Genomic DNA, 14,654 nt, shown 5'->3' with positions numbered 1-14,654 from the left:
GTTGATTGGTACATTCGGGGGATCTGTTGTGTGTGTGTGTGTGTGTGTGTTTAGTGGAGGGAGGGGGGAGGGGTGTCCGGCAGCGAGTAGCCTATACAATTTTAAGCCTTGGATACGAGCATCTTATCGCCAACAAATCCGCGATAACCATCGCGTTGGCGGAGGGTGCGTCTACAGTGGCGCGAATTTCTATGAATTTGTAGGCCCCCTTATTCTCTGAATATAAATGAAGTTAAGATGTGAGGTGGAATACGATTATCTCATAATCATTTTCAACTCACACATCCCCCCTCCCCCACCACTATAAGAATCGCCACAACGTATGGATTACTGTCGATCAGTGTTCTTCGAAGAACCCTCCGATCGTAATCACACACTGTACACTATACACATATGCAATGATGTAAAAGACCTACTAGCAGTAAGTGCAACCAGCACGTCTACTGATCCTCTGCACCCCGCCTAATCTGACAAACCTCTCGCCCAGGGAAATTCACGCGAAATACACCTGCTGCTTGTCTAACAGTTTCTCGTGTTGTTCTGGGTTATCAGCAATACTAAGGTTTTCTTTCTTTGTTTGAGAGAACAGAGAATGTATTGAAGGAACAACCAATGCTTCGTTTGTAATCCTTGAATTATAATTTTGCCAAGTAACAATTTCTAAATTCTGTTATCAGCCAAAAGTACCGGCGGTGACGTCATCGACCACAGCCAGTACTTCGGTCCTGTACTACGTCACTCTCATGCTCGAACCGTTTTGCATGATTAATTACTGAATACGAATACCCTGACATCCGCTCGACCGCATGCCTTCCCCAGTTACCTATGACACAAATATACATTTTTTTAAGAGTAATATTACTGATATTTAATTGGATGTAAATATCATTATTGTTTAATGTTATTCTTAACATAATTTATCGTCCTGACCTGAACGTTACCCCCGAGTTTTGTGTCCCTACGGCTATAAAGTGTGATTATATCGCACGCTCACACGTACAGATTACACGAAAAAAAACACACTCTCACGCACATGTATTAACACATATAGCAAGCACCATGCCACATTAGGGTGTATTTCAATAATTGGTGATTTTTGAAAAATCCAATTCAAATTCACAGGGACTGACTTCAGAAGTAGGCTTCCATATTTAATTTACAATGACTAGTGAATACCATTTCTTAAATTTGTTAGTTATTTATCAATAATTACCTATTGCACTTTTATAACTCAAAGATACGAAAAAATATGGTTTAACATTGATTAGAATAAAGTCCTGGGGTGAAATTCCCGTTTTCTATATTCTTTTCGTCATTTAGCAGTACATTTACCTTAACGAGGTATATTCAAATTATGTTGATATTATTAAACGTGTAAAGTTAATAATTCTAGTTTTAATGATTATTTTTTTCTAACAATTAAGCATAATAATTTATACAATGGTGAAAGTATAATTTACAAACTAGAAACGTATCATTTTATTATCAGTATATAATCTATAATATGCAACCAACTTCTCACATGTAGCTATCTTTCCCTATCCGCTATTACCGTGGTATTTGTATCCCATATATAATGTGACAAAAGGAGAGAACTAAACACTCTTTTCCGAAAAACCTGGGACATTCACCAAACTTTTCTGTGATAAAGGTTCCACAACATTCTCATAGGAAAAAAAATTGTACGCAAATTCGATCCATTCAGGTTTTGGCATGGTTTGTATATCCAGCTTTTTCCGATTCCAATTGTCAGCATACCAACCATAGCTTGCATGTATTTGCTGTCAGCATCGTGAAGAGAGTGGCATGAAAAATGGACCATTCTGTGTATTATGCAGATATCTACTGATGGATGCAAAATAGGATTTGTCAAACCCTAATTATGACCCCTACTTCTGAACACCATTTGAGATGCCCCCAAATGCCTGTCTGAAATATTGTTCGGCTCCTGTACTAATGATAAGCTTTTCGCCAGCAAAAGAAATGGAATCTTGGAGAACTCGAAGATAACCCTTTGATGATACAGTAGGGGTTCTTTTGCAATGTCCCCACAGCATCCTAATCAAATTGTCTTTCAAGCCAACTCTTGTCCTTGGATGGCAAATCAGCATTTTCAATACTTCATAATTATGCAAGTACAACATCCAAGTGATATACAAACATGTAACCGATGAACCACATAAACCTAACCACACCTAACACCAACTGCACAAATATCTCTAAGGCATCACGTTATGAATTGTACACACACTGCATTCTTTTAAGGACTCAAGACAAAATAATTTTGCCATGTCTGTTCGAGTAATATCGATGATGGGGTGTGGTATATTTTGGTTACCCGTTCAATAGTATTAAAAGTTTAATTGGCCACTGAAAACGGACCTCATCATTTATATCTCATAAACAATCAATCACTTTTGTTAATTCCCTGAGGTTATGACATGTTTTTATTCATATTGTTATCATTCAGATGAAAGCTAGAGTGTCATCTCTTTTACCATTAGTTTTGTCCTGCCTTTTACTTGTGGAAAACTGGTAGTAATCTACACAGGAATCAATCTGCTGTTCCCACCCCAAGACCTACTACTTGAAAAAAAAAGCATCAGTACAAATTTGTTGCATTAATTTACCCGTGGTGTATTTCCGTTTCCCTATCTGGCAGTCATTCAGGAGTGGATAAATCTTCTAAGGTTGAGGAAGACTAAGTTTCCGTTGTCATGTTCATCCATCGTATCGATTTTGCACATATTCCTGAAGTCTCACTCCAGAGTAATTTATTTGCCAGACTACATTTCCTCTTATTTCTGTATTCCTTCCTTTTTTAGTATGGCTTAAAGTCAGCAGAACCAGTGGATGCAGCACACCATTTAAATTTGCTTCATACCACTGACGACTGTCTTCTTGTAGCAACCTCTCTCTTGTGTCTTTTGCCTTTACCAAAGATAACGATTTCAGTACCAACAAACGAAGCTTCTATTCCCAAAACTCCCACCTGTGTATACATAAAAATATATCTTTCTTTATGTTAAGTACTTTTGTGATGGCCTTTAGTTTAGTAATAGTCTTGCAGTTGCAAAATTTCTGATATAATTTCTTCATTTAGTCACAAGTTTTCAAAGCAATTTGTCGTCTAACAAAAAAGTTTGGGATTTCAATCAAACACCTTTCAATGCGAATTATATCGTGCCAATAATATCACAAACAAGTAGGCAACACAACAGAAGCTTGTTGGAATGTATAATAATGTTTATTAATTACCTAAAATACGTTTTTATATGCTTTATTGAAAATAAAAACAACCCACGGCATAACCTTTACAGGCCATTTAAGTTCAGTGGAGGAAACTAGTAAGTTATTGAAAGACATCCGACCTAAGGTCATTGAGGAACTTGCCTATATGCGTGCCGGTACTATTAAGTGCTTAAGGTCTGTGAAGCGAATTTGTTGCATGCAATATGTTAGGATTCGCTAAGGTCAGCGCGAAGAACTTGATGCACCTAAAAGACAACAAATTACTGAATGCGATTTTCGGAAGCGGAACTATCAATCACATAACGTGCTTAAGGTCTGTGAGAAATTTGTTTGCATGCAATATTTAGGTTCCCAAGGTCCAGCGAAGCAACTTGATGCACCTAACAGACACAAATTTGAATGCGATTACGGCAACGGAGAACTATCCCCCATTCCATCACTTAAAAACGTGCTTAAAGGTCTGTGAGAACAATTATGTTGCATGCAATATTTAGGTTCCCCCAAGGGCTCAGCGAGGAACTTTGATCGCCCCTAAAGACACAAATTTTTCGAATGCGATTCTCTGGAAGGGGAACTATCATCACTTAACGTTAGCGAGGAAGTTCGAAGTCGCGTTGGGACCTCGACCCGTTTGCGCGGACCGACTCCAATTCCGCGGAAATGCGTAATATATTAAATTGAAAAAGTGCAACCCCTATAACGTAATCAGAATAAAGCTGATTTTTTTTCCACATTTCATTTTTATGATAAATGGAGCCTATTTGTTTGTACAAGTCACAATGACATTTTACAAAAGTTGCAATTATTGAAATACCCAACATCACATGCGACATGTATATGCACACGTGCATGCCGCACGGTATTATTTACCAACACACTCCGGCCCATGTTTTACGTTGTAACTTAAAAAATGAAAATGGAACGATTAAAATCAAACCTCTTATGTAACCATAAGAATAAGCAAGAGCATTGGGCAGTACGGCCAACCAAAAGAAAGTTATGGTTAAAGTGGCATTTTTTTTTACTTGATTTCGCAATCTTACTAGCACCTGGTGCACTTTCATTGATTAAGCTATATATTTCGGTCAACCCCTGCAAGTAAAGTTTTGTTTTCTTTTTGGATTATATATAAACCGCGGTCGAATCGGATGATTTCTAATGCTTAATAGAAATGGAATAAAAAAAAAAAAAAAATACGAGGTGTATGTACAAGTATAGATTATTTATAATTGTGTTTTTTGTCGGTTTGGTAAGTAAATTAGTAATAAAACGTGTGGTATTTTTTGATGCCCCACTAAGAGATTGCCTTCTACTTTTCATTAGTATATTTCACATAGAAGATGAATAATATAGGCAAAGTTCAATAAAATAAAACTAGAAAGACATGTACTGTAACATGGATTTTTCTAACTAATTAACTTCTGAATAGTGGCAACATTTTTACGTGCATTTACATGGAAACGAAATTTCATGAAAACTATAAGACGGGAACTAGCTAAATAGGTTGCGAGGGAAAGAGGGAAAGAGGGGACAAGATTTGAAAATGTAAAGAGGCGAGAAGATTGCGAAAAGTGGGGCAAACCAAAACTTGTTAATTTCTTTTGGTATATATTAATCGTACCATATGAAGTTAATATGAAGTCGATAAAAATTACACAATCCAGTATTTATAATCTTTTTGTAAATTGTTTGCTGTTATTTCTGTAGAAGCAAGGCAGTGTTTCGTGTCTATTTTAACAGGCATTTGCAGCTGTTTTAGTCCTGGGTCTGTGGGCGCATTCTCAAGTGCGGAGCGATCTTCTCCACCCAGCTGTAATCTCATCAGCGTGGGATTTCTCAGAAAATCTGGTCAGTTCTTCGTTTGCCAAAACATTTTTTAGCAGAGTGTGTAGAGTCCGTATTTTTAGGTCCTTATGCTTGATTCTGTATTTATTGTGCAGTTCTGATATTGACAGTTTGGTGTCTTTTTCGTTTCTGCTTGTTGCTGTGCGGAGTGCTCGGTTATGGAATTGTTGTATCCCACTCGTGTTTGTTTTAGAGGAAATGCATATGGGGATGGCTGGGTAATCCAAGATCGGTCTGATCAGAGTTTTATAGAAGTTCAATTGTGTTTTTGTATTTATTTCTTAAAAGCGTTTTAGTTTGGTAAACTGCCTTTTTGCCATTGCTAGTCTTCTTTTCTTATGTGTTGAAGCCCCGCGGGTGCCGAATTGTGTGTCAAGTATCGTTATTTTGTTACAGAATGGGATTCTCTCATGGTCGACAAGTACTTCCCTTGGTTTTGTGGCTGATACTGACGGAAGTTGATATTTGTTTTTGTTTGTTTTGATATTACATCTCCTTTCGAATGTATTTATCCTTTTAATTTATTTAATTTACACTTATTGCAGTTAGCATCGAGAGGGTGGCAATTATTTGGCACCTGAGTGCTTGTCTCTTTTGTTTAGTTGTCTTTTATAATCTTCCAGGTTGGGCATTTGGCGGCTAGTATACGATGGTCGCCTCTGCAATTTAGGCATTTCTTTATGTTTTCCTTAAAATTTTTATAAGTATGATCTTTGTTGCGGCACATTCCGAACAAGCTTGATAGGTTTCCGGTCATGACAGTCTATTATCAAGTGACCATATTTGTGGTACCTATACCATGGAGTTAGATTTATGAAGATATCCTGTTCGATAAACCTTGATTTCTCTCTTTCTGTGGTTTCCTTAACTGTTTCGGATGGTTAACGTTTTCATGGCATTATATCCAGGAAGGTCTTGGATCTTAAATTGCATATTTTTTGTATCGTCTACTTTAAAAACTGTTACTTTTGCTTGTCTAAAACATTGCCATATTTTTGCCAGCCTGCCTGAGGAGGTAAGGTTCTTATCTTTAATCCTTATACAGCTCTAATTGGTGACTTAGCTACTCATGTGGTTATGGGCAGTTTTGTTAACCCCAGGTTGGCTGTATGGGTTGTTATCCGGGCCATTGTTTACAGATGGTCTGAACTCCACTCTACTACTTCTTTGTCAACTTATATAGGATGGCAAATTACCACTATTAATCTGTCTATGCTGGCACTGAACAGGTGACAGGAGCCAAAACGTGGCCGGTGACCTCACACCAAGGAAGGAGTTTTCAGACCTCATCGGCTACCTTCCGAGAATATCAGGCGGGCATAGCTGCAGGAGGACACGAGGTGTCCTGTGCGAAGTGAAGTTTGGTTGAAAGCTGAATGGTTTTGATGGGGATAGACTTTGCTTTATATTTATATAAAAAAACAATACATGCAAGCTAGCAATCACGAACTGGAGAGGCGTACCATAAGGAAGTGCTTAAATGTCTATCTATACGTATAAATCCTGATCGGCATCGCAGCCATCTCGATATACGATCATTAATAGCAACTGGTGTGCAACTTTATTTGCTATACCGACCGAACACTTCACATTTTAAATTGTGGGAATACGATATAATAATTTTCATATATTTAAGGTCAGTACAGTCACTAGCATTCGCCTTTTCTGCTCGTCACCCAGTAAATTTGTGCGTAAATGTGATGTTCAGCATATTTATCGTCCTGGCCTAAACTGGAACCTCGAGTTTTATCTCTTTCATTTTCCTGGTGATATATCGAAACACGTACACGCACATTAGGGTATTTCAATAATTGCAACTTTTGAAATGTCATTGTGACTGTATAAAAATAGGCTCCATATATCATAAAAATGAAATGTGAAAAAAAATCAGCTTGATCTGATAACGTTTAGGGGTTGCACTTTTCAATTTAATATATTACGCATTTCCGCGGAATTGGGGCCGGGCAGCGGACGAGGTCCACGCACTTCGAACTTCCTCGCTAACGTTAAGTGATGATAGTTCCCTTCCGAATCGTAATCAAATTTGTGTCTTAAGGTGCAAGAAGTTCCTCGCTGACCTTGGGAACCTAAATATTGCATGCAACAAATTTCTCACAGACCTTAAGCACTTAAATACCGCATATAGCAAGTTCCTCAATGACCTTAGGTCGGAAGTCTTTCAATACTTCTAGTTCCTCACTGAACCTAATGGCCTGTAAGGTAATGCCGTGTTTCTTCAATAAGCATATAAACGTTAGTTAATTAATAACATTATTATACATTCCAACAAGCTTCTGTTGTGTTGCTACTTGTTTGTGATATATTGGCACGATATAATTCGCTGAAAGTGTTTGATTGAAATTCAAACTTTTCTGGACGACAATGTTGAAATTGCTTGTTGAAACTTGTCGAAATTGAAAATTATATCATAATGAAGACTGGACTGAAGACTTTACTAAAAGCCTCACAAAGTAAATTTACATATAAGAAATTATATTATTATACACAGGAGGAGAGTTTGAAAGCTTCGTTTATTGGTACTGAAATAAACGAAGAGAGACAACCGAGAGAGTGCAAAGAAGACATCGATCGTGGCATGAAAAGTTAGCAAAGTACACTGGTTCTGTATCCACTCTGCTGACCATAAAGCCCATAAAAGGAAGGAAAAATAAGAAGGAAATAGAAGTCTGGAAATTAATTACTTGAGTGAAATTAATAACTTTCAGATTCGGAATTGTAGAAAACGATACAGTGATATGAACACGAAACTTAATCTTCCTCAACCTTAGAAGAATCCCACTCCTGATGACTGCCAAAAGGGAAACGGACATACACCACGGAATAATGCAACAAATTGTACTGATGTTTTTTTTTTCTCAAGTAGTAGGTCTTGACAGCAGATTGATTCCTTTAGATACTACCATTTTCCGCAAGAAAGGCAGGCAACTATTGGTAAAAAGAGATGACACTCTAGCTTCATTGAGATAACCAATATGAATATAAAACATGTCATAACCTCAGGGAATTAATTGAAGTGATTGATTTTTATAAGGATATAAATGATGAGGTCCGTTTTCAGTGGCCAATTAACTTTAATGCTATTGACGGGTAACCAATCATGAACTACTGAACAGACATGCAAAATTATTTTGCCTGGAGTCCTTAAACGAACTTAAAAAACATAATATTGCCTAGATATTTTGTTTCAGTTGTGTTAGTGGTTAGGTTATATGTGTTCATCATTACATGTTTGTATTATCACTTGATGTTGTACTTGAAAATTATGAAGTATTGAAAATGCTGATTTGCCATCCAAGACCAAAGTTGGCTTGAAAGACAATTTGATTAGATGCTTGGGGACATTGCAAAAGAACCCTACTGTTATCAAAGGTATCTTCGAGTTCTCTAAGATCCATTTCTTTTGCTGGCGAAAAGCTGTCATTAGTACAGAGCTGACAATATTTCAGGCAGCATTTGGGGCATCTCAAATGTGTTCAGAAGTAGGGATCAGATTAGGGTTTGACAAATCCTACTTTGCATCCATCAGTAGATATCTGCATAACACAGATGTCATTTTCATGCCACTCTCTCACGATGGTGACAGCATACACGAGGTATTTGGTATGCTGAAAATGGAATCGGAAAAAGCTGGATATACAAACCAGCCAAACCTGAAGGATCGAATTTGGTACAATTTTTCCTATGAGAAGTTATGGAACCTCAGCACAGAAAAGTTTGTGAATGTCCCAGGTTTTTCGAAAAGAGTGTTTAGTTCCCCTTTGTTCTATCATATACGGGAAGATATGAATAAGGTATGCAATCTCTATGGCCAAGGTAACCACTCTGTATGGGAGGCTAAGAGTGTACTAATTCCCGACCATAATCAGCATTGTGAAAGACTGATTGGAGACATGAAGCGGTCCCGAGACATCAATACCCTTGTCTCTATATCAAATACACGGTAATTGCGGAAGAGATTGAAAGGAAATGTGGATAGGGTAATATAATATATGTGAGAAGTTGTTGCCAATAAAAGATACGTTTCTAATTTGTAATATACTTTCACAATTTGTTTTATTATGATTAATTATAGAAAAGATACTCTTAAAAGTTAAAATTATACTATACACGATTGAATAAATCAACATAATTTGAATACATCGTTAAGTAATTACTGCTAAAATGACGAAGAAAATATAGAAAACGGGTAATTTCACCCCAGACTAAACTAATTATTTAATAGTATTTTTCGTATCTTTGAGTAAAAAGTGCAATAGGTAAATATTGATAAAAACAAATAAAAATGGTATCACTAGTCAAGAAAAAATAAATGGCGCCTACTTCTGAACAGTCTCCGTGAATTTGAAGGATTTTTCAAAAATCACCAATTATTGAAATACCCTAACGCACATGTATCGCCAAGTCACACACAAATACATACATATTCAGCAGAAACACACGTATCGCACATACATACATACATATATACATACATATACACATATATATATACATACATATGTACATCCATATATGCATACATATGTACATACATATATGTATACATACATACATACATATATACATACATACATACATATTCAGCACACACACACATGCATACTCAGCAAGCACAGACATACTTAGTACAGACTCACTACATGCACTTATACTCATACTGACACTGACACTGACACTCACAACCACAATCACACTCACACTAACAATCAGTAATCAGTTTATAAACATATTGGTGTGTGTATATATACATATATATTTATATAAATTACACAAACACACCCACAGCTATATATATGTATATATATATATATACATATACATATATATATACATACATACATATACATACACATAAATGCATACATATATATACACGGTTGTGCATTTGTGTATGTTGTATATGTTGATAGTATATCTATCTATATATCTATCTATCTATATATTATATATGTTACATATGTATATGACCTATTTTTGTGTTTATAGAAGAATCCGTAATTTAAGTATATGAGATGGGACAATATATCTGAAAAGACGATTTTGTTGTCGAACTATTCCAGTTGGGATCGCGGCCACTGTGAATTGGTACGCTTGTTTGACTGAAACGTTTCCAATCTTGTATGTGTGAATGTGACATATTTTTCATTAATATGTAATAGGCACTACCAGTATGCAATACAAATGAGATTCTGACGTTGGGACTGTCTACCGATTGGGGTAGTAGGAGGGATAGATTTCAGGCATGGAATGAAAGCAGAAAAATTATAGATTGAGGAAATGAAGTGGATAAAAAGCGGGGATGCGAATAGGCCCCAGAATCATGGTTAATGCAACATTATATGGGAATGGTTTTACATTTGAAAATAATATTTCAATAAATTGAGAAAAAATACGGGTATTCATTAAGTATTAAATGAAGTAAAGTAAGGGGGAACCCAAAAGCAGTTATTCTGCTCGATTCTACAATTTTGTATGATAGCAGTTGCATTTATTATGTCAGAAAACCATTATTGAATTTTTGATGAGATTATGAATATCAATTTGGTCAGTGTGATTAGAGTTATTCCAGAGGACAGGGGTTTTGTAATATTTGGTTGATATTCTCCCCGTGGGGAGTGGACCAATCCCGGAGGTACTGCAATACCGGGCCGATCCGCGGCAAAGGTGGAGCAAGCCCCTAGCACTTCGCCATTTTCCAAAAATCAGTTTAATATCGTAGATCCCACATGGGGATCGTATCAGATATTAAGCTGATAAGAACAGATACTACACTTTGATCTTAGCCAAAAGGCCGAGAAGCGATACTACCTCATGGTTGAAAGTAGGTCGAACGAAATAGTTCTGAAAACTTGCTGCCGATAGGTATATATGTAGAAAAAGGCATAAACGACGTCTGGTTGCCATGTATTATTAACAATTCAAAAAGTATTAATGACGTTTGTGTCATATATGAGTGTACCAAATAAGTGATTAAACGTAATCAGTTTACATTTGTGTCGTATTATATTCAGAAAAGGTATATATAGGCTGATGTTCATAACTTCACAAACAACCATCATTAAATTTCTCTCTCACACACATACACACACATACACACACTCACTCACACACACATACACACACACACACACACACACACGTATACTTCATAATCTACATGTGTGTCACAAAATATTTACTTAAGTACCCGTTAACGTAACGTCCGTTTTCTTTGTATGTAACTGAATTTGAATGTGAATATAACTAATAGTCGTTTCTAAGATTTGAAAATTCCACCATTTCTAATTATAATTTCCAAATTATTGTAGAATTTTAAGCATGTGCCAAATAAGCAAAAGTTAAAAAAGTATACTGATATATATAATGGATTTTATTATGAAAAATGCACAAGAAAACACCTTTTTTTCTTTTCCATGAAATATCCTACAGTGTAGATTTTTATGATAGAAGCATTAAAAACTATATTGAATAAATATGTCATGTTATATAAAGCCCGCGATAAGATAGCCTAAATGGAAAATGAAGCTAGACCAGGCTTTGATTAATGAACTTTTATATGTTAGTTATTGTCTGTTAAACACTTTTTCTTATAGGTAAATTTTGCTATAAATAAACTACATTGTAACCGTCTTGCATTTAAAGAAAATTGATATGATTGTAAGCAAATAATCATAATTTTTTAACGAATAATCTAAATGCTAAGTTTAAGTATCCGTAAACGTAACGTCCGTTTGCTTTGTATTTAACTGAATTTGAATGTGAATATAACTAATAGTCGTTTCTAGGATTTTAAATTTCCACAATTTCTAGTTATAATTTCCAAAATATTGTAGAATTTTAAGCATGTGCCAAATAAGCTAACGTTAAAAAGTATACTGATATATACTGTGTATTTTATTACGAAAAAGGCACAAGAAAACACCGTTTTTTCTTTGTCATGAAATGTCCTACAGTATAGATTTTTTATGATAGAAGCATTAAAAACTATATTAAATAAATATGTCATGTTATATAAAGCCCGCGATAAGATATTAGCCTAAATGGAAAATGAAGCTAGACCAGGATTTAATTTACTTTTATATGTTAGTTATTGTCTGTTAAACACTATTTCTTCAGGTAAATTTTGCTATAAATAAACTATAGTGTAACCGTATTGTATTTAAAGAAAATTGATAATATGATTGTAAGCAAATAATCATAATTTTTTAACGAATAATCTAAATGCTAAGTTTAAATTTGTATAAAGAGTTTTAGTGAGCGTGGAGTTCACAGTATGGGTGAGCGTGGGTTGCCGCGTGGCGTTGGAAAGCATACTTACCTGGCACAGGAGATACCGTGATCACGAAGGCGGTTCTCCCAGGGCGAGGCTCACCATTGCACTCCGGTGGGGCTGACCCCTGCGATTAACCCAAATGTGGTTAACTCGAGTGTGCAATTTTTGGTAGTGGGGGACTGCGTTCGCGCTATCCCCCTTCAAAATTTTCAATTGGTATCTTTTAAAGCTGTACAGAGGTGCACAGAGGACTTCGATTAAGAAATGAACATTGTGACTCTTAGAATCGATACACAACGGCGTAGTCTAACCAGCAACATTCTTACATCAACAGATATTGGATTTTTGATTTACAATAACACTTTTTAGAAATGTAAATAAGCATACCCAATAGGTTATAATTGCTTTATGGTTATCTACACCAACACAGACCTGAATTACTGTAAATTTGCACTTGTAGATATTAGCTATCTAATATCTATTATGAAGGGAATTCAGAAAAGAAATCCAATTATATACTTGAAAATAAATGCTATTCTCATTCAAAATCATAAATATTTCTAACACTAATATGACTCAAAAAATGTGTTGTAGGAACGGAGCTAGTGCTATTTCATTGGTATTTTAAGTTGGAATATATTTGACCCACAGAAGTGGGCTAATAAAAATTGAGTAAGACTCATTGAGTTGTTCCTCTCCACGGAAATCTTTAGTAAAAGGCGAAAGATTTATGCGTTTTGAAGGGAAACCAGAGTTAAACATACATGGCAACCATAAAACCAGCAAAGGTAAACGGAAGACAGACACATGACTGCGTTTGTGGGCAAGAAAGACTTATCTTGATAGGGAATATTTTTATTCAATTCATACAGTATAAGCACGTACAAAATTAAGTAATAAATACTCTAAATACTCAAGTTCTTCTAAATTTATATACGTCAGTTTCACACAAAATATGGTCAAACAAGTAAAACTTAAACTATGTAACCTAGGAGTTGTTTATTCAACCGGCATTGAGGTAATGATTTTAAAGATTAATGTTTATTTGGATTACTAAACTCATTCATGCAATAGTAACTGGAAATGATAGGAAGTGCATAGGATAACCACCCCCAAGGAAATATGGGCTCAAAACAGATACAGTTTACTTAATGGAACAAATGCTAACATCCGAATTTTGTTAATGATTGTAATTTCGAAATTAGAATTAAAGGTATATAGCTTTTAATATAGAAAACATGAATGGTAATTAATGGGAGTGCTTTCCAAGGCCTTTAAGAATGATATTAAAAAGATAAGAAGTTATTATATAGATCATATAAGGTAATAATTTTGTGCCTAATAGAATTTCATATATTAATACTTCGGACTAACAAATATTTTTCCAGGTCTGTCATCGATATTAGTATCGACTGATTTCTTTTGATGTCACGTTGTCTACTAGCAAATCACACCTAATATGATTTATTTCTGTCATCAACGAAATAGAGATACTTAATATATGTACAACGATCGCAGTTGGTAGTGTTAGCTATTATTGACGGGGATTTAAATGCGCTGTTTTCGTGCTATTTTTTTTATCTACAAAATCCCTGAAACACTTCCGGAGCACCTGATGCTACTTAACACGACTTTTTATTATCTCTTTTTTGGCGTGATGTTTTCGGGGATTATCTTTGTTCCACAAAATCCTAACCGAACAACCAAGCTAATCTACCAAATTTAAGGGTAGCCCTTACAAAGGGGAGGGAGGGGGGTGGAGAGAACTTATTCAGAGAATTCTTTTCTACCTACCTTGATTCTTTTGGTATTTGAATATAAAATGATTAGATAAATTTTGATTGGCTATTAATCAAATCGAGCGCACACAAACTCAGTCCGATGACTTACGCGTGTATTACGTCATTGGTCCAGGTAGTGGCTCTGCAAAATATGTCTCCCATTCATATCTTACTTATTGGTGACATATATGGTTACTATATATTACAAAAAGTCCATCGATACCAATTTCGATGAACTTTATGACGCGGACCTGTTTTACAATTTTACCCCCAAACAGACAAGCTGGTCCACACACTATATTAGCTGAATACCAACAGAAAATGAAATAAAAAGCCACTATAATTTAACAAAGTCATCAGTAAGATGCAGTTGGTAAGAAAACATTGGGAATGAAAAGTATGATCATACTTCATAGGATCAATTCTATAGTGTGATTGCCGAGTCCCTCGTCTAGAAACTCGGATAAAATTCAACCACGATG

General features: G+C 35.6%; 4 non-coding genes across 4 annotated transcripts in view; 2 read left to right on the top strand and 2 right to left on the bottom strand.

Annotated features, from left to right (window-relative positions):
* Positions 1–10,728: 10,728 nt before the first annotated feature.
* Positions 10,729–10,921, bottom strand: LOC122246728 (U2 spliceosomal RNA). The gene has a single exon (XR_006222618.1). It is a non-coding gene; the product is annotated as a U2 spliceosomal RNA (small nuclear RNA).
* Positions 10,922–12,428: 1,507 nt separating this feature from the next.
* LOC122246727 (U1 spliceosomal RNA) lies at positions 12,429–12,591 on the top strand. Its single transcript, XR_006222617.1, has one exon. It is a non-coding gene; the product is annotated as a U1 spliceosomal RNA (small nuclear RNA).
* Positions 12,592–13,033: 442 nt separating this feature from the next.
* LOC122242415 (U5 spliceosomal RNA) lies at positions 13,034–13,148 on the bottom strand. Its single transcript, XR_006222296.1, has one exon. It is a non-coding gene; the product is annotated as a U5 spliceosomal RNA (small nuclear RNA).
* Positions 13,149–14,571: 1,423 nt separating this feature from the next.
* Positions 14,572–14,654, top strand: part of LOC122243021 (small nucleolar RNA U3) — a 201-nt gene continuing 118 nt past the window's right edge. Inside the window, exon 1 of the small nucleolar RNA XR_006222352.1 lies at positions 14,572–14,654. This exon is cut by the window's right edge and continues 118 nt beyond it. This is a non-coding gene — a small nucleolar RNA (small nucleolar RNA U3).

The sequence above is a fragment of the Penaeus japonicus genome, unplaced genomic scaffold, assembly GCF_977035675.1.
Source record: "Penaeus japonicus unplaced genomic scaffold, GWHDUDI00000001_assembly GWHDUDI00000027, whole genome shotgun sequence".
NCBI classification, from domain to species: Eukaryota; Metazoa; Arthropoda; class Malacostraca; order Decapoda; family Penaeidae; genus Penaeus; species Penaeus japonicus.
This window is presented reverse-complemented; position numbering and strand designations above follow the sequence as displayed.